The sequence below is a fragment of the Syngnathus floridae genome, chromosome 3, assembly GCF_059516105.1.
Source record: "Syngnathus floridae isolate MCC-2025c chromosome 3, RoL_Sflo_1.0, whole genome shotgun sequence".
Lineage (NCBI taxonomy): Eukaryota > Metazoa > Chordata > Actinopteri > Syngnathiformes > Syngnathidae > Syngnathus > Syngnathus floridae.
In genome coordinates this window covers 15092379-15119034 of record NC_142415.1, presented here as the reverse complement: position 1 = coordinate 15119034, position 26656 = coordinate 15092379, and the positions used below count along the sequence as shown (strand labels likewise).

At 47.0% G+C, this 26656-nt stretch overlaps 1 protein-coding gene across 11 annotated transcripts in view; it reads left to right on the top strand.

Moving 5' to 3' along the window:
- eva1ab (eva-1 homolog A, regulator of programmed cell death b) overlaps positions 1-26656 on the top strand; it is a 155999-nt gene that overhangs the window by 81476 nt on the left and 47867 nt on the right. For 6 of the 11 annotated variants that reach the window (XM_088372109.1, XM_088372107.1, XM_088372105.1 and 3 more), the window contains 2 exons: positions 4517-4638; positions 6600-6722. The gene's annotated coding sequence lies outside the window, so the exon portion shown is untranslated. Of the gene's footprint in view, positions 1-1805; positions 1966-2126; positions 2262-2340; positions 2500-2650; positions 2801-2992; positions 3042-4516; positions 4639-6599; positions 6723-26656 lie in introns of those variants that run through there. The other 5 variants (XM_088372106.1, XM_088372111.1, XM_088372113.1 and 2 more) reach the window with 5 other exon arrangements.

The following is a 26656-nucleotide window of genomic DNA, read 5'->3' as shown; positions in this document are numbered from 1 at the left end:
CTGTTATCCAATTTACTCACTGTGTGCTCGTTTGATTTCTTCAGATTTAGGAAAATGCTAAGACACTGAAGCAGAAATTAGACTTACACAGGTTGGTTGAGTTCAATCACAATTCTTGTTCAAAAAGCTCTGTCTTCAGGAAAGTACAATACAGCGTTGGGCCTTTCAAGAGCGGAAAGTCTCCATTCAGAACAGGCAACGTTCAACGTTTTTTGGTCAGCTTATATTCAGTTGCACATGCCAGTGTGGGCCGAGTTTGATGGGTGATGAGTCTTTGGGGCGGGGCAAGTTCGCAGGAGAGTCTGATTCCATGGGAGTGGCTGCTGGTTCGGTGAGAGCTGGTTCAGTGGGGTTGGGTGCTGATTATGGGCGATTCGATGTGCGGGGGCTGTTGTTTTCCTTTCCGTCTTTCAGCCTTGACGATCATCTTTGGCTGGGCTGTCTCCCTCTGGCACCTGCTGGTTTTATCTCCAAGTGACCTTCCTGTAAACATTCTCCTCCATTCTTGCACATACACTGTCTCACCTAATTCTTTCATCATTCTTTCAGTTTTGTCATTTTGTACGAAATTATGTGAGCTTTTGGCTGTGACATCATTAATCTATTACTGTTCCCTAACTATGCAAAGTTTGTTCTTTTGATCTCCATTTACTTGCTTACGTCATCATATTCTTAGTTTAATCATGCTTTCAACCATATCTTTTCTTTGTTAGGTAAAATATTTCCCTCTGTCCAGAACGTTCAGTAGTAATCGAAAACTGGCGTCTAGCATTCGTCAAAACATAAGATACAATCAAGTACTGAACATTTTTAGACGACTTTGGCAGTGTCCGTGATTTAGAAAATCATCAGGCATGCATTACACAGTTCCTTAAGGGTCATTAAGCTATTTAGGCAATATATCAAAAGACATTTGTTTTTTCAAAGTGCTCAGAAATATATATCAGATCATAAAGTTATAAAAACCTTTCTCATTACCACTTATCAAAAATGTCTAGTTATGTCTTCTTTATTGATTTGGTGTGTAGGTATAATTATATGCTTAAAATGTTTCTTTTATTTATTTAATATGTGAATATGCTTGTCTGCTTATTTTCTTTATTCAATGAGGTTTGAGCATATCTGTTTTTGTAGCTAGGCAGGACTTTTTTTATTTCGACCTCATTCCTTCACAACTCTCCTAGTTTTGCAACACTAAAACTACTACTACTGCTATGCCATTGCCACCCGACACACGTTATGTTGACATTGATATTGTAAAAGTACATCTCAAACCAGCAATCTAATGTGAAACTGCAGTGCATATATTGAATAACAACATTTAGGCATATATATGCATACACGTTATTTAAAACCGACTATAAGTAAATCGTAAATGTACATTCTGGCTTACATAGTTTACGCCAGGAGACGCAACATATTTACTGACTGATCCGTTGATGCACAGGAAGGCAGTTCACTCATTGTCTCGCAAACGGGAAAGCCAGGATTCGTTCCCTCACTGATCCGTTCTCGCGGCGAACTGGAAATGCGAATCACTCAGTGAGTGATTCACTCACTGAGTGATTCACTCACTGAGTGATTCAATCAATCTCAGATTCGTTAGTTGGTGAACGAATCTCAGATTGAACGAATCTCAATTGACGATTCGTTCATGAACGGGAAGTTACGTCACTGACTCGGAAAGTCCCTCCTCCATGTAACGCTCGCTGGCGCTGCTGATTGGCTGATTTTCTTCTTCGTTTTGTTTTACGGCTGGGTAGCACCAGCTTCAATGGGCATTACTGACATCTACTGGTTGAAGTTGTATATGAAAGGAAAAAAGAACGAATCACGTTAGGAAGTAATTCGTTCATTGAAAAGAGTTCTTCCTTTTATCCGAATCGTTCACTCACCGTCCAACACTAGCGCAGGTGTAATCACATGCCGGCTGCCTCCATTCAAAATAGCGGTGAAACGCATGAGGTAAGAACGATGTATTGTAAATTAACTACTACCAACAATCGTAATAATATGGAGAGTTAAATAATAACTTTATTAAATGATACGATGAACTATTGTACTAATATTGGTAGTATTGTAGTAATTGTTCTCGTTCGCGCGTAGCTTAGCGCTAACACAGCATTCGGAGTTTTAGCTTGTAGCTTGGCCTACCATCCTTCACGATTTTTTCCCTCTAAAGTGCTCTACAAATGTGTGGAAATAGTGTGTACTGTTAGAATGGTTTATAGACTTGCCCCTGAAAATGGTCAAACCTAAAGGTAAGTCTCGTTAAAAATGTGTTCATCTCGTTTATTTGAAAATATGATGTGCCGTGTTGCTTCGTTTTCAATTGGTTGATGTTAATAAAGTATTTTTGGTGTCTTTGACTGCCCAAAAGTGTTAACCAGCTGGAATATTAATATTGCCATATTGTGGCCGAGTTTAACTGTGAATTGCGCAGGTGTGTGTAATCAATTGCCGGCTGTCTCCTTTTTAAATAGCATTGAAACGCATGAGGTAAGAACGATGTTAACTATTACAAACAATCGTAATAATATGGAGAGTTGAATAATAAACAACTTTATTAAATGATACGATGAACTATTGTACTAATATTCGTAGTATTGTAGCAATTGTTCTCGTTCACGCGTTAGCGCGAACACAGCATTCGGGGCAACACGACGGAGTTTTAGCTTGTAGCTTGGCCTACCATACTTCACATTTTTTTCCCCTCTAAACTGCTCTACAAATGTATGGAAATGATTTGTACTGTTAGAATGATTGGTAGACTTGCCCCTAAATATGGGTAAACCTAAAGGTATGTCTCGTTAAAAACGTGTTTATCTCGTTAATTTGAAAATATGATGTGCCGTGCTGCTTCGCTTTCAATTGGTTGATCTTCATACAATATTTTTGGTTTCTTTGACTGCCCAAAAGTGTTAATAACCAGCTGGAATATTAATATTGCCATATTGTGGCAGAGTTTAACTGTGAACTGCGCAGGTGTGTGTCATCAATTGGCGGCTGTCTCCTTTTTAAATTGCGTTGAAACGCATGAGGTAAGAACGATGTTAACTACTACCAACAATTGTAATAATATGGAGAGTTTAATAATAAACGACTTTATTAAATGATACGATGGACTATTGTACTAATATTGGTAGTATTGTAGTAATTGTTCTCGTTCGCGCGTAGTTTAGCGCTAACAGCATATTCGGGGCAACACGACGGAGTTTTAGCTTGTAGCTTGGCCTACCATACTTCACGATTTTTCCCCTCTAAACTGCTCTACAAATGTATGGAAATGGTGTGTAATATTAGAATGATTTATAGGCTTGCCCTTAAATATGGGCAAACCTAAAAGTATGTCTCGTGAAAAATGTGTTTATCTCGTCTATTTGAAAATATTATGTGCCGTGTTGCTTCGTTTTCAATTGATGTTCATACAGTATTCTAGTGTCTTTGACTGCCCAAAAGTGTTGATAACCAGCTGGAATATTAATATTGCCATATTGTGGCCGAGTTTGAGGGTTTAAGCGTTTTAGAGAAGTAATGTTAATCTAATTTCATATTACTGTATTGGCCCAAATATAATACGACACCGATTACAAGACGACCCCCTCTTTTACAAGACTCAGGTTTGAAAAATGACTTTTTGAACACCAAATTTAATTTTTATTCAGAAAATAATTACATCTGAAACAAATGATTATACTACTATATTTGAAAGAGTAAGCATATTATTTTGCCTCTATCAAATCATGCAAAATCTGTGTCACATCTTAATATCTGAACATTTAAATATGTAAACTAAAGTGCAATTATATTTGTAGATGAATGGCTACTGGTTTTTAAAATGTAAATAAACCAATCTACTGTGATAAAACAACAAAATTGCAATAACTGCATTAAACATTAAAGTGAAGTCTAACTGTAACTAATCTTGAAACAAATCTGAATAAGGAAAAACTTTGCAATAAAATAATGCAAACTGCTACCGCTATTGTTGGGGAGCCTGAGGACTGTATCGGGGGTTGGCTCGGATGGTTATGCTCTTTTTACCCCCGGCTGTTGGTCAGAACACAGAAGGGAAAACGTGGTGTAGTTTTGATTGCTTTACCTTACTAGTATACTATTTCATGATATTCTAACATTTTGACAAAGGATATTTGAGTTTTCTTAAGCTCTATGCCATAATCAGCAACATTAAAATAATGAAAGGCTTGCAATATTTCAGTTGATTTGTAATGAATCCAGAATGTACGACATTTTTGTTTCTTTAATTGCATTACAGAAAAGAAAGAACTTTATCACAATATTCTGATTTCCTGAGACAGTCCCGTATATTATGTATACTAATAACTGATTGAAGTTTAGTGGCTCAACTCTTTGTATTATACTGAAGCATGAAATCATTATGTACAACCCTTTCTGTAATTCTTTACATTCTTTTCAATTATGCTATTACTGTAGGTTTTTATGAAGTAAAAAACAAACAAAATAAACTATTTTTGTTTTGTATTGTTTTTTTTAGGGGCCTGCGCGAGTTGCATTTGCCTGCATTTCAATGGTGTAGTGGATGTTCCATGTGTGTTCATTTGGAGTTCCAAAATTACGTCAGCCATTATGATCTGAATACTTGAGAACAGCAAACAAGTAAGTCATTATTACTCATTTACAAAAGTCACACTTTACGACAAGTATTTTAGCATCTCCCAGATGTTTTAGTTTTGTCTGAGCTTAATGTTAACATACAATGCTAACAATTATAGATCAACGTTGCAGTTGTTATAACTCCAATATAACACCAATATTTGATCACAAACTTTGCAGCAACACTTGTAGGCAGAAAATATAACAATACTCACGTGCATATATTATGTATACTAAAAATTGATTGATGTTTAGTGGCTCAAATATGCTGGTGACTGCGAACCACCCAATACAGATTTGACACAGTATGTGAAGAAAATGTGATGAATGCTAAGCTTGGTTAGCTTGATGCTAACGCATTATTGAAAGCACCATCGACAGACTAACACAACCAGCATCAGTCTTTTGTTTGCAGCTATGTCATGTGCCTGCATCTGGTTGAAACTGCCCACCCCTGCCCTGCCCTGCGCCTGCGTTGAGATCAGTGTTTCTCAATCATTTTCTGAGATGCCCCCCCAAGGGAGAAGAAAACATTTTGCGCCACCCCCAAGCTTGTACCCTTATCAACATTAAACTTTAATGTTTCTTTAATGATTAAAGAAAACAAAAAATAAATAAAAAAGAAAGATCAACTTACAATAAAGAATAACATTGTTTTTTAGTTTGTAACAGAACAGATTCAATGTGCATCACTTTGCCTGAAATTAAGATAAATTATGATTATTTAAATGCTAAACATTCTTGACCAACTGCCATTTTATGCTAAAAAAAATACAATAAAATAATAATTAACATACATAATATTAAATAACAGCAATAAATAATATTCAATTCAAAGTAATTAGCACCATTAACTCTGGAGCACAATATATAAAACATTTTAACCTACAAAACAAAAATAAATAAAACAATTTGTGCTGTTTTTTTAATGAAAATAAGGCAGCATGACGGAGACCATATATCCACGGCTGCAGGTAGTATCAGCTTTTCTACAAAAGTGTTGATAACCAGCTGGATTATTATTATTGACATATTGTGGCCGAGTTTGAGCGTTTAAGCGTTTTAGAGAAGTAATGTTAATCTAATTTCACATGTTGTATACTTTTGCTTAATTTTTTAATTATTTTTGTTTGTTTATTTTCACATACAAAAACATTTAAAATGTACGTAGATTAAATACATGTGAAAAAGAATGTCTCAAAAACCCTCCAGGGGCTTGCAAAGTAGCATTCTCCAGAAATATGAATACATTTAAGGTAAAATTTCAATGGATAGAGAAATATGCATCCTAATACATGTCATACAGATGAAAAAAGAAACATTAATAACAGGGATAAGGCATACAACAATAGGGAAAAAGCACACCAAAACTATAACTAAAGAGAATAATGAATGGATCCAGCCAGGTTCATTTAGCATACCATATGGAAAGTATTTAGTGTCTAAGATAAGTGATTTCAGAGCCTTCTTAAATTGGTAAGAAAAGCCCATAAAAATAGTGGAAGCGAATTGTAAATCTTTGACCCGCTGTAGCCTAGTATGTTAAATTGAGTTTGGGCTGTACGGGCTATTGGTGGTCTGAGGTCATTTGAGCTGCATGTGGGGTAATTATGGACCTGAGAATTCTGTCTAAATAAGTTATGAAAAAATAGGGGAAGGGTTCTCCCCAATGAGCCATGAAGCAAGAGACCAATTTGAAGATGATTGACTTGAAAAACAGTGAGGATACCTCGCTGAGTAAAAAGAGGCTGAGATGAACGTTTCGGATGTACACAACATATTACTCTTAGAGCTCGTTTCTGCAGACCATATATAGGCTCAAGTCTGTTACAAGCATGAAATCATTATGTGCAAGCTGTTTTTATTTAATTCTTTACATTCTTTTCAATTATGCTATGACTGTAGGTTTTTATAACGTAAAAAATAAATTAAATGAACTATTTTCCTTTTGTAATTTTTTTTAGGGGGCTGCACGAGTTGCATTTGCCTGCCTTTCAATGTCTACTGTAAATTCCATATGTTCATTTGGAGTTCCAAAAATTACGTCAGCCATTATGATCTGAATACTTGAGAAGAACAGCAAACAAGTAAGTCATTATTTCTCATTTACAAAAGTCACACTGTACGACAAGTATTTTAGCAACTCCCGGATGTTTTAGTTTTGTCTGAGCTTAATGCTAACATACAATGCTAACAATTCTAGATTAAGGTTGCAGTCATATAACTCCAATATAACTGATATTTGAACACAAACTTTACAGCAACACTTGTAGACAGAAAATATAACTAAACTCAGAGGCATATATTATGTATTCTAAAAAGTGATTGAAGCTTAGGGGCTCAAATATTTTGGTGATTGCGAACCACCCAATACAGATTTGACACTGTGTGTGAAGAAAATGTGATGAATGCTAAGCTTGGTTAGCTTGATGCTAACGCATTATGGAAAACACCATCGACAGACTAACACAACCATGCTAACAATTCTAGATTAATGTTAGTCATTATAACTCCAATATATCACTGATATTTGAACACAAACTTGGCAGCAACACTTGTAGGCAGAAAATATAACAATACTCACAGCATACAATATATTATGTATACCAAAAATTGATTGAAGCTTAGTGGCTCAAATATTTTGGTGGCTGCGAACCACCCAATACAGATTTGACACAGTATGTGAAGAAAATGTGATGAATGCTAAGGTTGGTTAGCTTGATGCCAACGCATCAATGGTGGAAAACACCATCGACAGATTAACGCAACTAGCATAAGTCTTTTGTGTGCGGCTATGTCATGTGCCCTCATCTGGTTGAAACTGCTCACCCTTGCCCTGCCCTGCCCTGCCCTGCCCTGCCCTACCCTGCCCTGCCCACCCCACCCCACCCCTGCCATGCCATGCCCTGCGCCTGCGCTTAGTTCAGTGCTGCTCAATCAATTCCCTGATGCCCCCCAGGGAGAAAAAGACATTTTGAGCCCCCCACGCTTGTACCCTTATTAACATTAAACTTGAATGATTCTTCAATGATTAAAGCAAACAAAACTAAATCAAAAAGACGTCTGCCATTATGATCTGAAGACTCGAGGAGAACAGCAAACAAGTAAGTCATTATATATATTGTGTGTCTTTGGCATGTGGAGAAATTGACAATAAAGCTGACTTTGACTTTGACTTTGATATTTCATTTACAAAAGTCACACTGTACGACAAGTATTTTAGCATCTCCCGGATGTTTGTTTTGTCTGAGCTTAATGCTAACATATAATGCTAACAATTCTAGATTAATGTTGCGGTCATTATAACTGCAATATAACAATATAACCTGCCCTGCCCTACCCTGCCCTGCCCTGCGCCTGCGCTTAGATCAGTGCTGCTCAATCAATTCCCTGATGCCCCCCAGAGAGAAAAAAACATTTTGAGCCCCCCACGCTTGTACCCTTATTAACATTAAACTTGAATGATTCTTCAATGATTAAAGCAAACAAAACTAAATCAAAAAGAAAGGTCAACTTACAGTAAAGAATAACTGTATTATAACATTGTTTTTGTGTCTGTAACAGAACAGATTGAATGTGCATCACTTTGCCTGAAATTAAAAAATAAATTGTGAATTTTTAAACTCTAAACATTCTTGACCAGCTGCCATTTTATGCTGAAGAAAATACAAAATAATGAGCAAACATAATATTAAATGAAATAACAGCAATAATTAATATTCAATTCAAAGTAAGAAGCACAATATTTAAAACATTTTATCCTACAAAACAAAAGTAAATAAAATGATTTCTTTTTTAATGTGAATGAGGCAGCATGACGGAGACCATATCCACGACTGCAGGTAGGTCTTTTGCAATGGTGTTTTTTTTTTTGCACTGAGCAATTTGGTACGCTGCCTTGGACGTGCCTGGATGAAGCCAGGACTGCTTCGAATGCGCCTGGACGAAGCAAAGACCGACTTGGATGCGCTTGGACCAAGCCAGGACTGCCTGGGATGCGCCTGGACAATGCCGGGACCGCCTTGGATGCGCTGAGACCAAGCCAGGACCACCTTGAATGCGCCTGGACGACTCCGCGACTGACTTTAATGCACCGAGTCGATGCCAGGACTGCCTTTGATGTGCCTGGACAAAGCCGGGCCTGCCTCGGATGCGCCTGGACGATGCCGGGACCGCGTCGAATACGCCTGGATGACTTTGGAACTACCTTGGATGTGCCTGGACGACGTCAGAACTGCCTTGGATGCATCTGGACGATGCTTGGACCGCCTTGGATGAGCCTTGAATGCGCCTTGGACGTGCTTGGACGCTGGGATCGCCTTGGTCACGCCTGGACGACGCCGGAGAACCATTTTACATGCGCCTGGACGACGCCGGGATTGCCTTGGATGCGCCTGGACGACGCCAGGACTGCCTTGGATGCGCCTTGAATGCGCCTGGGTGAGGCCGGGACCGCCTTGGATATGCTTTGGATGCGCCAGGACAACGCTGAGACCGCCTTGAATGCGTCTGGACGCCGCTGGGACTGCCTTGGATGTCTCTGGACGACGCCGGGACAGCCTTGAATGCGCCTGGTTGACGCCAAGCTCAGCTTGGATGCGCCTGGACGACGGCGGGATCACCTTGGATGCTTCTGGATGACGCCGGGATCACCTTGGATGCGCCTCAGTGATGCTTGGACCACATTGGATGCGCCTGTAAGACGCCAAGACTACTTTGGATGCCCCTGGACGACCCCAGGACCACCTAGGATGCCCCTGGACGACTTGAAATGTGGCTTGAAATGTGCCTCGGATGCACCTTGGATGCACCTAATGGACGCCAGGACCACCCTGGATGCACCTTGGATGTGCCCAGACGATGCCAGGACTGCCCTGGATGTGCCTGGAAGACGTTGGGACCACCTTTTACCCGCCTAGACGACGCCGGGATCTCTTTGGATGCACCTGGACCACGCCGGGACTGCCTTGGATGCAGCTGGACGAAGCCGGGACTGCCTTGGATGCAGCTGGACGAAGCCGGGACTGCCTTGCATGCGCCTGGACGACGCCGGGACGGCCTTGGTTGCACCCGGCCGACGCCGGGACCGCCTTGGATGCGCCTGGACGACGCCGGGGCAGCCTTGTGTGGGCCTGGACAACGCCGGGGCCGCGTCTGATGCTCCTGAATGACTCCGGGACAGCCTTGGGTGTGCCTGGACGACGTCAGAACTGCCTTGGATGTACCTGGACGACGCTTGGACCGCCTTGAATGCGCCTTAGACATGCCTGGAAGAGGCAGGGACCATCTTGCATGCACCTGGACGATGCAGGAACCGCCTGGGATGCGCCTTGTATGCGCCTGGATGGAGCCGGGATCGCCTTGGATGCGCCTGGACGATGCTTGGACCGCCTTGGATGACGCCGGGACCCCCTTGGATGCGTCATGGATGCGCCTGGACTACAGCGAGACCGCCTTGGATGCGTATGGACGACGCCGGGACCGCCTTGGTTGCTCTTGGACAACACCTGGACCGCCTTGCTTGCGCCTGGACGACGCCGGGACCGCCTTTGGTGCGCCTGGACGTTGCCAAGGCGCCTGGATAATTCTGAGACCACCTTGGATGCGCCTGGACGACATTGGGACCGTCTTGGATGTGCCTGGACGACGCTGGGATTGCCTTGGATGCCCTTTGTGACCTCTGGACCGCCCTTGATGCGCCTGGACAACACCGGGACCGCCATGGATGCGCCTGGACGACGCCGGGACCGCCTTGGTTGCGCCTGCACGACGCCAGGACCGCCTTGGATGCGTCTGGACGATGCCGGGACCGCCTTGGATGCGCCATGATTGCGCCTTGGATGCGCCTTGAATGCGACTTGGATGCAGCCTGCATGACGCCGGCACCGCCTTGGATCCGCCTGGACGATGACAGGACCGCCGAGGATGCGCCTGGATGATGCGGGACTGGCTTGGATGCGCCTAGTCAACACCAGGATGTTCCTTGGATGCGCCCTGGATGCGCTTAGACGATGCCAGGACTACCTTGGCTGCGCCTGGACGACGCCGAGACTGCCTTGTATGCGCTTGGACGACGTCGGGATTGCCTTGGTTGCACCTGGACGACGCTGGGACTGCCTTGGATGCGCCTGGAGGACGTCGGGAATGCCTTGGATGCGCCTGGACGATGCTGGAACTGCCTCGGATGCACCTTGGATGTGCCTTGGATGCCCCTGGACGACACCAGGACCGCCTTGGATGCGCCTGGATGATGCCGGGACTGCCTTGGATGCGCCTTGGATGCACCTGGACGCACCTAGACGACGCCGGAACCGCCTTGTGTGCGCCTGGACAACGCCGGGGCCGCCTCGGATGCGCCTTGAAGTAAATAGACAAATAGATAAAAGCAGTAAATAGAAAAAATTAGCTGAGTAAATAGATTAAATCGATAAGTGTGAGTAGATAAGAAAATAGATAAAAATTGATAAGTAAACAGCAACAAATAGATAAGTAAATAGATAAAAACAGATGTAAATAGCTGGAAATGCGAAAGTAAATAGCTAAAAATAGATTAGTAAATAGATCAAATTAGAAAAGTAACTAGATTAAAATAGACAAAATTAGAAAAGTAAATAGATAAAAATAGAAAAGTAAATACATTAACAAGTGTATAGAGGTAGATAAGTAAATAGATAAAACTGCATAAATAAAAGAGATAAAATTAGATAAAATAGATAAATATATAAAAATAGAAAAGTAAATAGATGAATTTATAGTTAAATAAATAAAAATAGATAAGTAAATAGATAAAAATAGTGGCTGGATGGATGGATGGATGGAGGATGGATAAAATTAGATAATTAAATAGATAAAATAAATACGTATATACAAGTAGATAAGTAATTAAATAAAAATGGATAAGTAAAATAGATAAAAATAGCTAAGGTAGATAAATATATAAAAATAGAAATATAAATAGATAAAAATGGATAGTTAAATAGATAAAAATAGATAAGTAAATAGATAAAAATAGTGGCTGGATGGATGGATGGATGGAGGGATGGATAAAATTAGATAGATAAATAGATAAAATAGATAAGTATATAGAAGTAGATAAGTAAATAGATAAAATTAGATAATTAAATAGATAAAAATAGATAAGTAAATAGATAAAAATAGTGGCTGGATGGATGGCTGGATGGAGGGATGGATAAAATTAGATAGATAAATAGATAAAATAGATAAGTATATAGAAGTAGATAAGTAAATAGATAAAATTAGATAATTAAAAAGATTTAAAATAAAAATTAAATGGATAAAAATAGAAGAATAAATAGATAAAATAGAAAAGTAAATAAAGCATATAGAAGTAGATAAGTAAATAGATAAAATTAGATAATTAAATAGATAAAAATAGATAAGTAAATAGATAAAAATAGTGGCTGGATGGATGGATGGATGGAGGGATGGATAAAATTAGATAGATAAATAGATAAAATAGATAAGTATATAGAAGTAGATAAGTAAATAGATAAAATTAGATAATTAAATAGATTTAAAATAAAAATCAAATGGATAAAAATAGAAGAATAAATAGATAAAATCGAAAAGTAAATAAATCAAACTAGAAAAGTTAATAGATAAAATTGATGGATAAAAATAGATGAAAAAGATAAAACTGATAAGTAGTTAAATAGATAAAGATATAAATTAAATAGACAAAATAGATAAAAATAGTGAAGTAAATTAACTAGATAAAATTAGAAAATTAAATAAAGTAGATAAAAATAGAAAACTAAATAGATAAAGTAGATAAAATAAAAAAGTAAATAGATAAAATAGAAAAAATAGATAAAATAGATAAAATTAGTAAAGTAAAAAAGATAACTAGATAAAATTAGAAAATAAAGTATATAAAATCACTAAAAATGAAAAAAACAAATAGAATACATCAAAATAGGAAAGTAAATAGATAAAATAGATAAAAATAGAAAAGTAAATAGTTAAAATAGATAAAAATAGAAACGTATATAGATAAAGTATATCAAAATAGATAAGTAAACAGATCAAAATAGAACAGTAGATTAATTAGATACATGAAAATAGTAAAGTAAATAGGTAAAATAGATGAAAATAGAAACGTAAATTGATGAAATAGATAAAATGGAAAACTTAATTGGTAAAATAGATGTAAATAGAGAAGTGAATTGTTTGAATAGATAAAAATTGTATAGATGAACTAGATAAGTAGCAGGGAAGCAAGGCCACCAAGGTGCCCACCGGCGTCCAGGCGCACTAAGCCGGGCCTGCCTGGATGGCGCTGGGACCGCATTGGATGCGCCTGGACGACGGCGGGATCACTTTGGATGCTTCTGGATGACGCCGGGATCACCTTGGATGCACCTCGACGATGCTTGGACCACATTGGATGCGCCTCTAAAACGCCAAGACCACCTTGGATGCGCCTTGAATACCCCTGAACGACACCAGGACCACCTAGGATGCCCCTAGACGACTTGAAATGTGGCTTGAAATGTGCCTCGGATGCACCTTGGATGCACCCAATCGACGCCAGGACAACCTTGGATGTGCCCAGACGATGCCAGGACTGCCCTGGATGTGCCTGGAAGACGCTGGGACCACCTTGTACCCGCCTAGACGACGCCGGGATCACTTTGGATGCACCTGGACCGTGCCAAGACTGCCTTGGATGCAGCTGGACGATGCCGGGACTGTCTTGGATGCAACTGGACAAAGCCGGGACTGCCTTGCATGCGCCTGTACGACGCCGGGACGGCCTTGGTTGCACCCGGCCGACGCCGGGACCGCCTTGGATGCGCCTGGACGACGCCGGGGCAGCCTTGTGTGGGCCTGGACAACGCCGGGGCCGCGTCTGATGCTCCTGAATGACTCCGGGACAGCCTTGGGTGTGCCTGGACGACGTCAGAACTGCCTTGGATTTACCTGGACGACGCTTGGACCGCCTTGAATGCACCTTGGACATGCCTGGAAGAGGAAGGGACCATCTTGCATGCGCCTGGACGATGCAGGAACCGCCTGGGATGCGCCTTGTATGCGCCTGGATGGAGCCGGGATCGCCTTGTATGCGCCTGGATGGAGCCGGGATCGCCTTGGATGCGCCTGGACGATGCTTGGACTGCCTTGGATGCGCCTGGATGACACTGGGACCACCTTGGATGCGTCATGGATGCGCCTGGACTAAAGCGAGATCACCTTGGATGCGTATGGACGACGCCGGGACCGCCTTGGTTGCGCTTGGACGACACCTGGACCGCCTTGCTTGCGCCTGGACGTCGCCGGGACCGCCTTTGGTGCGCCTGGACGATGACAAGGCGCCTGGATAATTCTGAGACCACCTTGGATGCGCCTGGACGACACTGGGACCGTCTTGGATGTGCCTGGACGACGCTGGGATTGCCTTGGATGCCCTTTGTGACGTCTGGACCGCCCTTGATGCGCCTGGACAACACCGGGACCGCATTGAATGCGCCTGGACGACGCCGGGACCGCCTTGGTTGCGCCTGTACGACGCCAGGACGGCCTTGGATGCGTCTGGACGATGCCGGGACGGCCTTGGATGCGCCATGATTGCGCCTTGGATGCGCCTGGATGACACCAGGACCTCCTTAGGTGTGCCTGGATGATGCCTGAACCACCTTGGATAAGACTTGGATGTGCTTGGGCAACTTCGGGACTGCCTTGGATGCGCCTGGACGACGCTGGCACTGTCTTGGATGCGCCTCTGATAAGCCTTGGATGCGCCTGGTCAACGCCGAGGCTACCTTGGATACGCCATCAATGCGCCTTGTATTCGCCTGGACGAGGCCGCGACCGCCTTGGATAGGCCTGAAAGACGCCGGTATCACCTTGGATGCGCCTGGACAAAGCCGTGACTGCCTTGGATGCGTCTGGATCACGCCGTGACTTCCTTGGATGCGTCTGGATCACGCCGTAACCTACTTGTATGCGCCTGGACGAAGCCGGGACTGCCTTAGATGTGCCTTGGATGCGCCTGGATGATGAAGAGACTGCCTTGGCTGCGCCTCGGCTGCGCCTCGGCTGCGGCTCGGCTGCGGCTCGGCTGCGGCTCGGCTGCGGCTCGGCTGCGCCTCGGCTGCGGCTCGGCTGCGGCTCGGCTGCGGCTCGGCTGCGGCTAGGCTGCGGCCAGGCTGCGGCTAGGCTGCGGCTAGGCTGCGGGTAACGCCTTGGACATGCTTCGGATGAACTTGGAAGACACCGGGACTGCCTTGGATGCGCCTGGACGACGCCGGGACTTCTTTGGATGTTCCTTGGTTGCGCCTGGACGACGCCGGGCCTGACTTGGATGCGCCTGGACGACGCAGAGACTGCCTTGGATATGCTTTGGATGCGCCTGCACGACGCCAGGACCGCCTAGGATGCACCTGAAAAACGCCGGGACTGCCTTGAATGCGTCTTGTATGCGCCTGGACAACGCCGGGACTGCCTTGGATGCTGCTTGGATGCGCCTCGGATGCGCCTCTGATGCGCCTGTACGACACAAGGACCGCTTTGGATGTGTCTGGACGTTGCTGGGACCGTCTTGGATGTGCTTTTGATGTGCCTGGATGACGCCGGGACAGCGTTGGATGCGCCTTGGATGCCTCTGGACGACCCCAGGACTCCCTTGGATGAGGCTGGACGACTACGGGAATGTCAAGGATGCACCTTGGATGCGCCTGGACGACGCCGGGACTGCCTCGGATATGTCTTTGATACGCCTGGACTACGCCAGTACCACCGTGGATGCGCCTGGATGACTTCGGGACTGCCTAGGATGTGCCTCGGATGCGTCATGGATGCGCCTGGACTATGGCAAGACCACCTTGGATGCTCCTGGACGACGCAGGGACTGCCTTTGTTGCGCCTAGACGACACCGGGACCACCTCGGATGCACTTTGGATGCGCCTGATCGGCGCTGGGACAGTCTTGGATGTGCCTGGACGATGCTGGGATTGCCTTGGATGCATCTAGTGACCTCTGGAACGCCTTGGATGTGCCTGGACAACGCCTGGACCGCCTTGTATGCGCCTGGACGATCCTGGGACCGCCTTGGTGGCGCCTGGACGACACTGGGACCACCTTGGATGCGCGTAGACGATGCTGGGACTGCCTATGATGCGCGTTTGATGCGCCTGTGCGTCACCAGGACCGCCTTGAATGTGCCTGAATGACGCCGACATCGTCTTGGATGTGGCTTGGATGCGCCGGGACGACGCCTGGACCTTCTTGGAATGAGCCTGGACGACGCCGGGATCACCTTGGATGAGGCTGGATGACTCAGGGACTGCCTTGGATGAGCCTGGATGACGCCGGCACTGCCTTGGATGTACCTTGGAAGCGCTTGGACGACACCGGAACCACCGTGGATGCTCCTGGACAACGCCGGGATTGCCTAGGATGAGCCTTAGATGCGCCTGGATGATGCCAAGACTGCCGTGAGTGCACTTGAACGACTCCGGGATCGCCTCGGATGCGCCTGGATGAAGCCGGGACTGCCTTGGATAAGCCTTGGATGCACCTTGAAAGCGCCTGGACGACGCTGGTACCGCTTTGGATGTGCCTGGATGACGCTGGGACTCCCTTGGATGGGCCTGGACAACGCCAGGACCGCCTTGGATGCGCCCTGGACGACGCTGGGATCACCTTAGATGTGCCTGGATGACCCTGGGACCAATTCGGATGCGCCTGGTCAACGTCGAAACCGCTATGGATGCGCACGGACGACGACGGGACCGCCTAGTGTGCGACTGGACAACCCCGAGATTGCCTTGGATGCGTCTGGAAGACGCTGGGACTGCCTTGGATGGACCTGGAAGACGCTGGGACCGCCTTGGATGCACCTGGACTTGGCCGGGACCGCCTCTGATGTGCCTTTGATGCACCTTGGATGCGTTTGGCGAGGCCATGGAGAATGACTCTCAGACGGCTTCGAGGAAATTCTGGTCCACCATCCGGCGTCTCAGGAGCGAAGCAGTGCAACGTCAACACTGTTTACAGTGGGGATGGCGTGCTGCTGACCTCGACCCAGGACGTCGTGAGTCGGTGGGGAGAATGCTTCGAAGACCTCCTCAATTCCCCCTACACGCCTTCCGTTGAGGAAGCAGGGCCTGGAGACTCTGAGGCGGATTCTCCAATCTCTGGGGTCAAAGTCACTGAGGTAGTTAAAAAACACCTCGGTGGCAAGGCCCCGGGGGTGGATGAGATCCGCCCGGAGTTCTTAAAGGCTCTGGATGTTGTGGGGCTGTCACGGCTGACACGCCTCTACAACGTTGCGTGGACATCGGGGACAGTGCCTCTGGATTGGCAGACTGGGGTGGTGGTTCCCCTCTTTAAGAAGGGGGACCGGAGGGTGTGTTCCAATTACAGGGGAATCACACTCCTCAGCCTCCCTGGTGAGGTCTATTCAGGGGTGCTGGAGAGGAGGGTCCGTCGGGACCGCCTTGGATGTGCCTTGGATTTACTTTTAATCAACCTTGGAAGCTTTTGGACGACCCTGGGAACCGTTCTAAATGCTCCTTGGATGCACCTGGACAACGCTTGGACTGCCTTGGATGCGCCTGGACGACTTCAGTATAGCTATGGGTGCGCCTGGACGCTGCTTTGACTTCTTTGGATGCACCTGGACAACGCCGGGACTGTCTTGGATGTGCCTGGACTATGCTGGTACCACCTTGCATGCGCCTGAACATTGGGACCGCCTTGGTTGAGCCTGGATGATGCTGGGACTGCCTCGGATGCGCCTGGACGATGCCGGGACTACCTTAGATACTCCTTGAATGCTTCTGGACCTCGACAGGACTGCCTTGGATGTGTCTAGACGAAGCCAGGACCGCCCCTGATTCACCTTGGACGACTCAGGGATCATCTTGTATGCGCCAGGATGACACTGAGACCGGCTTTGAATGCGCCTGGACGACGCCGGTTCCGGCTTGGATGCGCCTGGACAACGCCGGGACTGCCTTGGATGAGCCTTGGATGCACCTTGGAAGCGCCTGGACGACGCCGGCACCGCTTTGGATGTGCCTGGATGACGGCGGGACTCCCTTGGATGGGCCTGGACAACGCCAGGACCGCCTTGGATGCGCCCTGGACGACGCCGGGATCACCTTAGATGTGCCTGGATGACACTGGGACCAATTCGGATGCGCCTGGTCAACGTCGAAGCCGCTCTGAATGTGCACGGACGATTACGGGGCCGCCTAGTGTGCGCCTGGACAACCCCGAGATCGCCTTGGATGCGTCTGGAAGACGCTGGGACTGCCTTGGATGGGCCTGGAAGACGCCGGGACCGCCTTGGATGGACCTGGACTTGGCCGGACCGCCTCTGATGCGCCTTTGATGCACCTTGGATGAGTTTGGCGAGGCCATGGAGAATGACTCTCGGACGGCTTCGAGGAAATTCTGGTCCACCATCCGGCGTCTCAGGAGCGAAGCAGTGCAACGTCAACACTGTTTACAGTGGGGATGGCGTGCTGCTGACCTCGACCCGGGACGTCGTGAGTTGGTGGGGAGAAAACTTCGAAGACCTCCTCAATTCCCCCTACACGCCTTCCGTTGAGGAAGCAGGGCCTGGAGACTCTGAGGCGGATTCTCCAATCTCTGGGGTCAAAGTCACTGAGGTAGTTAAAAAACACCTCGGTGGCAAGGCCCCGGGGGTGGATGAGATCCGGCCGGAGTCCTTAAAGGCTCTGGATGTTGTGGGGCTGTCATGGCTGACACGCCTCTACAACGTTGCGTGGACATCGGGGACAGTGCCTCTGGATTGGCAGACTGGGGTGGTGGTTCCCCTCTTTAAGAAGGGGGACCGGAGGGTGTGTTCCAATTACAGGGGAATCACACTCCTCAGCCTCCCTGGTGAGGTCTATTCAGGGGTGCTGGAGAGGAGGGTCCGTCGGGACCGCCTTGGATGTGCCTTGGATGTGCCTTGGATTTACTTTTAATCAACCTTGGAAGCTTTTGGACGACCCTGGGAACCGTTCTAAATGCACCTTGGATGCACCTGGAAAACGCTTGGACTGCCTTGAATGCGCCTGGACGACGTCAGTACAGCTATGGGTGCGCCTGGACGCTGCTTTGACTTCTTTGGATGCACCTGGACAACGCCGGGACTGTCTTGGATGTGCCTGGACTATGCTGGTACCACCTTGCATGCGCCTGAACATTGGGACCGCCTTGGTTGAGCCTGGATGATGCCGGGACTGCCTTAGATACTCCTTGAATGCTTCTGGACCTCGCCAGGACTGCCTTGGATGTCCCTAGACGAAGCCTGAACCGCCTTGGATTCGCCTTGGACGACGCAGGGATCATCTTGTATGCGCCAGGATGACACTGAGACCGGCTTTGAATGCGCCTGGACGACGCCGGTTCCGGCTTGGATGCGCCTGGACAACGCCGGGACTGCCTTGGATGAGCCTTGGATGCACCTTGGAAGCGCCTGGACGACGCCGGCACCGCTTTGGATGTGCCTGGATGACGCCGGGACTCCCTTGGATGGGCCTAGACAACGCCAGGACCGCCTTGGATGCGCCCTGGACGACGCCGGGATCACCTTAGATGTGCCTGGATGACGCTGGGAACAATTCGGATGCGCCTGATCAACGTCGAAGCCGCTCTGAATGTGCACGGACGATGACGGGGCCGCCTACTGTGCGCCTGGACAACCCCGAGACCGCCTTGGATGCGTCTGGAAGACGCTGGGACTGCCTTGGATGGGCCTGGAAGACGCCGGGACCGCCTTGGATGGACCTGGACTTGGCCGGACCGCCTCTGATGCGCCTTTGATGCACCTTGGATGAGTTTGGCGAGGCCATGGAGAATGACTCTCGGACGGCTTCGAGGAAATTCTGGTCCACCATCCGGCGTCTCAGGAGCGAAGCAGTGCAACGTCAACACTGTTTACAGTGGGGATGGCGTGCTGCTGACCTCGACCCGGGACGTCGTGAGTTGGTGGGGAGAAAACTTTGAAGACCTCCTCAATTCCCCCTACACGCCTTCTGTTGAGGAAGCAGGGCCTGGAGACTCTGAGGCGGATTCTCCAATCTCTGGGGTCAAAGTCACTGAGGTAGTTAAAAAACACCTCGGTGGCAAGGCCCCGGGGGTGGATGAGATCCGCCCGGAGTCCTTAAAGGCTCTGGATGTTGTGGGGCTGTCATGGCTGACACGCCTCTACAACGTTGCGTGGACATCGGGGACAGTGCCTCTGGATTGGCAGACTGGGGTGGTGGTTCCCCTCTTTAAGAAGGGGGACCGGAGGGTGTGTTCCAATTACAGGGGAATCACACTCCTCAGCCTCCCTGGTGAGGTCTATTCAGGGGTGCTGGAGAGGAGGGTCCGTCGGGACCGCCTTGGATGTGCCTTGGATGTGCCTTGGATTTACTTTTAATCAACCTTGGAAGCTTTTGGACGACCCTGGGAACCGTTCTAAATGCACCTTGGATGCACCTGGAAAACGCTTGGACTGCCTTGAATGCGCCTGGACGACGTCAGCACAGCTATGGGTGCGCCTGGACGCTGCTTTGACTTCTTTGGATGCACCTGGACAACGCCGGGACTGTCTTGGATGTGCCTGGACGATGCTGGTACCACCTTGCATGCGCCTGAACATTGGGACCGCCTTGGTTGAGCCTGGATGATGCCGGGACTGCCTCAGATGCGCCTAGACGATGCCGGGACTGCCTTAGATACTCCTTGAATGCTTCTGGACCTCGCCAGGACTGCCTTGGATGTGCCTAGACGAAGCCGGAACCGCCTTGGATTCGCCTTGGACGACGCAGGGATCATCTTGTATGCGCCTGGATGACACTGAGACTGGCTTAGATGCGCCTGGAGGACGCCGGGACCGCTTTGGATGAACCTGGTCAACGCCGAAACTGCTTTGGCTGCGCCTGTACAACGACGGAACCGTCTAGGATGCGCCTGAACGGCGCTGGGACCACCTTGGATGCGCCTTGGATGCTTCTTTGATGCGCCTGGATGACAGCGGGAGCGTCTTGGATGCACTTAGACGCCGCTGGGATTGCCTTGAATGCGCTTGGACGACGCCTGATGCTTCTTGGATGCGCCTGGAGATCGGCTGGACTTTGGATGCGCCTGGACGCCAGGACCGCCTTGCATGCGCCTGGACTGCCTTGATTGCGCCTGGACGACGTTGGGACCGCCTTGAATGCGCCTTGCATGCATCCTGCATTCGCCCAGACTACGACGGCACTGCCTTGGATGCGCCTTGGATGCGCCTGGACGATGCCAGGACGATGCCAGGACCCTCTTGGATGCGCCTTGGACGACGCAGAGACCGGCTTGGATGCGCCTGGACGAAGCCGGTACCGTCTTGCATGCGCCTGGACGACGCCGGGATCATCTTGGATCCCCCTGGACGACAGCGGGACTGTCTTGGATGCGCCTTAGATGCGGCTTGGATGCGCCTGGACCACGCCAGGGCCGCCTTGAATGCGCCTGTACAATGCAGAGACCGCCTCGGATGCGCCTGGACCACGCCTTGGATACACCTGGACAAAACCAGGATGTCTTGGGTTAGCCTGGACGAAGTTGGGATTGCCTGGATGAAGCCAGTACTGCCCTGGATGCGCCTGGACGACGCCGGGACCGCCTCAGCCACGTCTGGATGACGCCGGGACCGCATTGGATGTCCCCACCATCACCAGATCCGGCCCACACCTGTAACATCTGAGGCCACGTTTGTCTCTTATGGAATGGGCTCACCAGCTACAGAAAATGTGGTGGGAAGACGACCTAACGTCCAGACTCGAGACTTTTGAGACTGATACCGAATAGAGAGAATAAGATAAGTAAATATGTAAAAATACATCACTAAATATCTGAATAAGTAAATAGTTAAGTACATAGATAAGTAGATAAAAAATAGATAAATAGACTGATGATAATAGTGGCTGGCTGGATGGATGGATGGAGGGATGGATAAAATTAGATAATTAAATAGACAAAATAGATAAGTATATAGAAGTAGATAAGTAAATAAATCAAAATTGATAAGTAAAAAATAGATAAGTGAACAGATAAAAATAGTGGCTGGATGGATGGATGGAAGGAGGGATGGATAAAATTAGATAATTAAATAGATAAAATAGATACAGATATAGAAGTAGATAAGTAAATAAAACAAAAACGATAAGTAAAAAGTAGATAGAAATAGATAAGTAAATGGATAAAAATAGTGGCTGGATGGATGGATGGATGGAGGGATGGATAAAATTAGATAATTAAATAGGAAAAATAGTTAAGTATATAGAAGTTGATAAGTAAATAGAAAAAAATTGATAAGTAAAAAGTAGATAAAAATAGATGAGTAAACATTTAGAAATAGTGGCTGGAGGGATGGAAAAATAGATAAAATAGATAAGTTTATAGAAGTAGAAAAGTAAATACACAAAATTGGATAAGTAAAAGGATAAAAATAGATAAACGTAGACAACATAGAAAAGTAAATAGAGAAAATAGAGAAAAGTAAATAGATGACGTAGATCAAAATAGAAAAGTATATTGGATGTACCTGGACAATGCTGGGACCGCCTTCAATGCGGTTCCAAAAATTACGTCTGCCATTATGATCTGAAGACTCGGGGAGAACAGCAAACAAGTAAGTCATTATATTTCATTTACAAAAGTCACACTGTACGACAAGTATTTTAGCATCTCCCGGATGTTTGTTTTGTCTGAGCTTAATGCTAACATATAATGCTAACAATTCTAGATTAATGTTGCGGTCATTATAACTGCAATATAACACTGATATTTGAACACAAACTTTGCAGCAACACTTGTAGGCAGAAAATATAACAATACTCGCAGCATACAATATATTATGTATACCTAAAACTGATTGAAGCTTAGTGGCTCAAATATTTTGGTGGCTGTGAACCACCCAATACAGATTTGACACAGTATGTGAAGAAAATGTGATGAACGCTAAGGTTGGTTAGCTTGATGCTAGCGCATCAATGGTGGAAAACACCATCGACAGATTAACGCAACTAGCATAAGTCTTTTGTGTGCGGCTATGTCATGTGCCCGCATCTGGTTGAAACTGCCCACCCTTGCCCTGCCCTGCCCTACCCTGCCCTGCCCTGCGCCTGCGCTTAGATCAGTGCTGCTCAATCAATTCCCTGATGCCCCCCAGAGAGAAAAAAACATTTTGAGCCCCCCACGCTTGTACCCTTATTAACATTAAACTTGAATGATTCTTCAATGATTAAAGCAAACAAAACTAAATCAAAAAGAAAGGTCAACTTACAGTAAAGAATAACTGTATTATAACATTGTTTTTGTGTCTGTAACAGAACAGATTGAATGTGCATCACTTTGCCTGAAATTAAAAAATAAATTGTGAATTTTTAAACTCTAAACATTCTTGACCAGCTGCCATTTTATGCTGAAGAAAATACAAAATAATGAGCAAACATAATATTAAATGAAATAACAGCAATAATTAATATTCAATTCAAAGTAAGAAGCACAATATTTAAAACATTTTATCCTACAAAACAAAAGTAAATAAAATGATTTCTTTTTTAATGTGAATGAGGCAGCATGACGGAGACCATATCCACGACTGCAGGTAGGTCTTTTGCAATGGTGTTTTTTTTTTTGCACTGAGCAATTTGGTACGCTGCCTTGGACGTGCCTGGATGAAGCCAGGACTGCTTCGAATGCGCCTGGACGAAGCAAAGACCGACTTGGATGCGCTTGGACCAAGCCAGGACTGCCTGGGATGCGCCTGGACAATGCCGGGACCGCCTTGGATGCGCTGAGACCAAGCCAGGACCACCTTGAATGCGCCTGGACGACTCCGCGACTGACTTTAATGCACCGAGTCGATGCCAGGACTGCCTTTGATGTGCCTGGACAAAGCCGGGCCTGCCTCGGATGCGCCTGGACGATGCCGGGACCGCGTCGAATACGCCTGGATGACTTTGGAACTACCTTGGATGTGCCTGGACGACGTCAGAACTGCCTTGGATGCATCTGGACGATGCTTGGACCGCCTTGGATGAGCCTTGAATGCGCCTTGGACGTGCTTGGACGCTGGGATCGCCTTGGTCACGCCTGGACGACGCCGGAGAACCATTTTACATGCGCCTGGACGACGCCGGGATTGCCTTGGATGCGCCTGGACGACGCCAGGACTGCCTTGGATGCGCCTTGAATGCGCCTGGGTGAGGCCGGGACCGCCTTGGATATGCTTTGGATGCGCCAGGACAACGCTGAGACCGCCTTGAATGCGTCTGGACGCCGCTGGGACTGCCTTGGATGTCTCTGGACGACGCCGGGACAGCCTTGAATGCGCCTGGTTGACGCCAAGCTCAGCTTGGATGCGCCTGGACGACGGCGGGATCACCTTGGATGCTTCTGGATGACGCCGGGATCACCTTGGATGCGCCTCAGTGATGCTTGGACCACATTGGATGCGCCTGTAAGACGCCAAGACTACTTTGGATGCCCCTGGACGACCCCAGGACCACCTAGGATGCCCCTGGACGACTTGAAATGTGGCTTGAAATGTGCCTCGGATGCACCTTGGATGCACCTAATGGACGCCAGGACCACCCTGGATGCACCTTGGATGTGCCCAGACGATGCCAGGACTGCCCTGGATGTGCCTGGAAGACGTTGGGACCACCTTTTACCCGCCTAGACGACGCCGGGATCTCTTTGGATGCACCTGGACCACGCCGGGACTGCCTTGGATGCAGCTGGACGAAGCCGGGACTGCCTTGGATGCAGCTGGACGAAGCCGGGACTGCCTTGCATGCGCCTGGACGACGCCGGGACGGCCTTGGTTGCACCCGGCCGACGCCGGGACCGCCTTGGATGCGCCTGGACGACGCCGGGGCAGCCTTGTGTGGGCCTGGACAACGCCGGGGCCGCGTCTGATGCTCCTGAATGACTCCGGGACAGCCTTGGGTGTGCCTGGACGACGTCAGAACTGCCTTGGATGTACCTGGACGACGCTTGGACCGCCTTGAATGCGCCTTAGACATGCCTGGAAGAGGCAGGGACCATCTTGCATGCACCTGGACGATGCAGGAACCGCCTGGGATGCGCCTTGTATGCGCCTGGATGGAGCCGGGATCGCCTTGGATGCGCCTGGACGATGCTTGGACCGCCTTGGATGCGCCTGGATGACGCCGGGACCCCCTTGGATGCGTCATGGATGCGCCTGGACTACAGCGAGACCGCCTTGGATGCGTATGGACGACGCCGGGACCGCCTTGGTTGCTCTTGGACAACACCTGGACCGCCTTGCTTGCGCCTGGACGACGCCGGGACCGCCTTTGGTGCGCCTGGACGTTGCCAAGGCGCCTGGATAATTCTGAGACCACCTTGGATGCGCCTGGACGACATTGGGACCGTCTTGGATGTGCCTGGACGACGCTGGGATTGCCTTGGATGCCCTTTGTGACCTCTGGACCGCCCTTGATGCGCCTGGACAACACCGGGACCGCCATGGATGCGCCTGGACGACGCCGGGACCGCCTTGGTTGCGCCTGCACGACGCCAGGACCGCCTTGGATGCGTCTGGACGATGCCGGGACCGCCTTGGATGCGCCATGATTGCGCCTTGGATGCGCCTTGAATGCGACTTGGATGCAGCCTGCATGACGCCGGCACCGCCTTGGATCCGCCTGGACGATGACAGGACCGCCGAGGATGCGCCTGGATGATGCGGGACTGGCTTGGATGCGCCTAGTCAACACCAGGATGTTCCTTGGATGCGCCCTGGATGCGCTTAGACGATGCCAGGACTACCTTGGCTGCGCCTGGACGACGCCGAGACTGCCTTGTATGCGCTTGGACGACGTCGGGATTGCCTTGGTTGCACCTGGACGACGCTGGGACTGCCTTGGATGCGCCTGGAGGACGTCGGGAATGCCTTGGATGCGCCTGGACGATGCTGGAACTGCCTCGGATGCACCTTGGATGTGCCTTGGATGCCCCTGGACGACACCAGGACCGCCTTGGATGCGCCTGGATGATGCCGGGACTGCCTTGGATGCGCCTTGGATGCACCTGGACGCACCTAGACGACGCCGGAACCGCCTTGTGTGCGCCTGGACAACGCCGGGGCCGCCTCGGATGCGCCTTGAAGTAAATAGACAAATAGATAAAAGCAGTAAATAGAAAAAATTAGCTGAGTAAATAGATTAAATCGATAAGTGTGAGTAGATAAGAAAATAGATAAAAATTGATAAGTAAACAGCAACAAATAGATAAGTAAATAGATAAAAACAGATGTAAATAGCTGGAAATGCGAAAGTAAATAGCTAAAAATAGATTAGTAAATAGATCAAATTAGAAAAGTAACTAGATTAAAATAGACAAAATTAGAAAAGTAAATAGATAAAAATAGAAAAGTAAATACATTAACAAGTGTATAGAGGTAGATAAGTAAATAGATAAAAATGCATAAATAAAAGAGATAAAATTAGATAAAATAGATAAATATATAAAAATAGAAAAATAAATAGATGAATTTATAGTTAAATAAATAAAAATAGATAAGTAAATAGATAAAAATAGTGGCTGGATGGATGGATGGATGGAGGATGGATAAAATTAGATAATTAAATAGATAAAATAAATACGTATATACAAGTAGATAAGTAATTAAATAAAAATGGATAAGTAAAATAGATAAAAATAGCTAAGGTAGATAAATATATAAAAATAGAAATATAAATAGATAAAAATGGATAGTTAAATAGATAAAAATAGATAAGTAAATAGATAAAAATAGTGGCTGGATGGATGGATGGATGGAGGGATGGATAAAATTAGATAGATAAATAGATAAAATAGATAAGTATATAGAAGTAGATAAGTAAATAGATAAAATTAGATAATTAAATAGATAAAAATAGATAAGTAAATAGATAAAAATAGTGGCTGGATGGATGGCTGGATGGAGGGATGGATAAAATTAGATAGATAAATAGATAAAATAGATAAGTATATAGAAGTAGA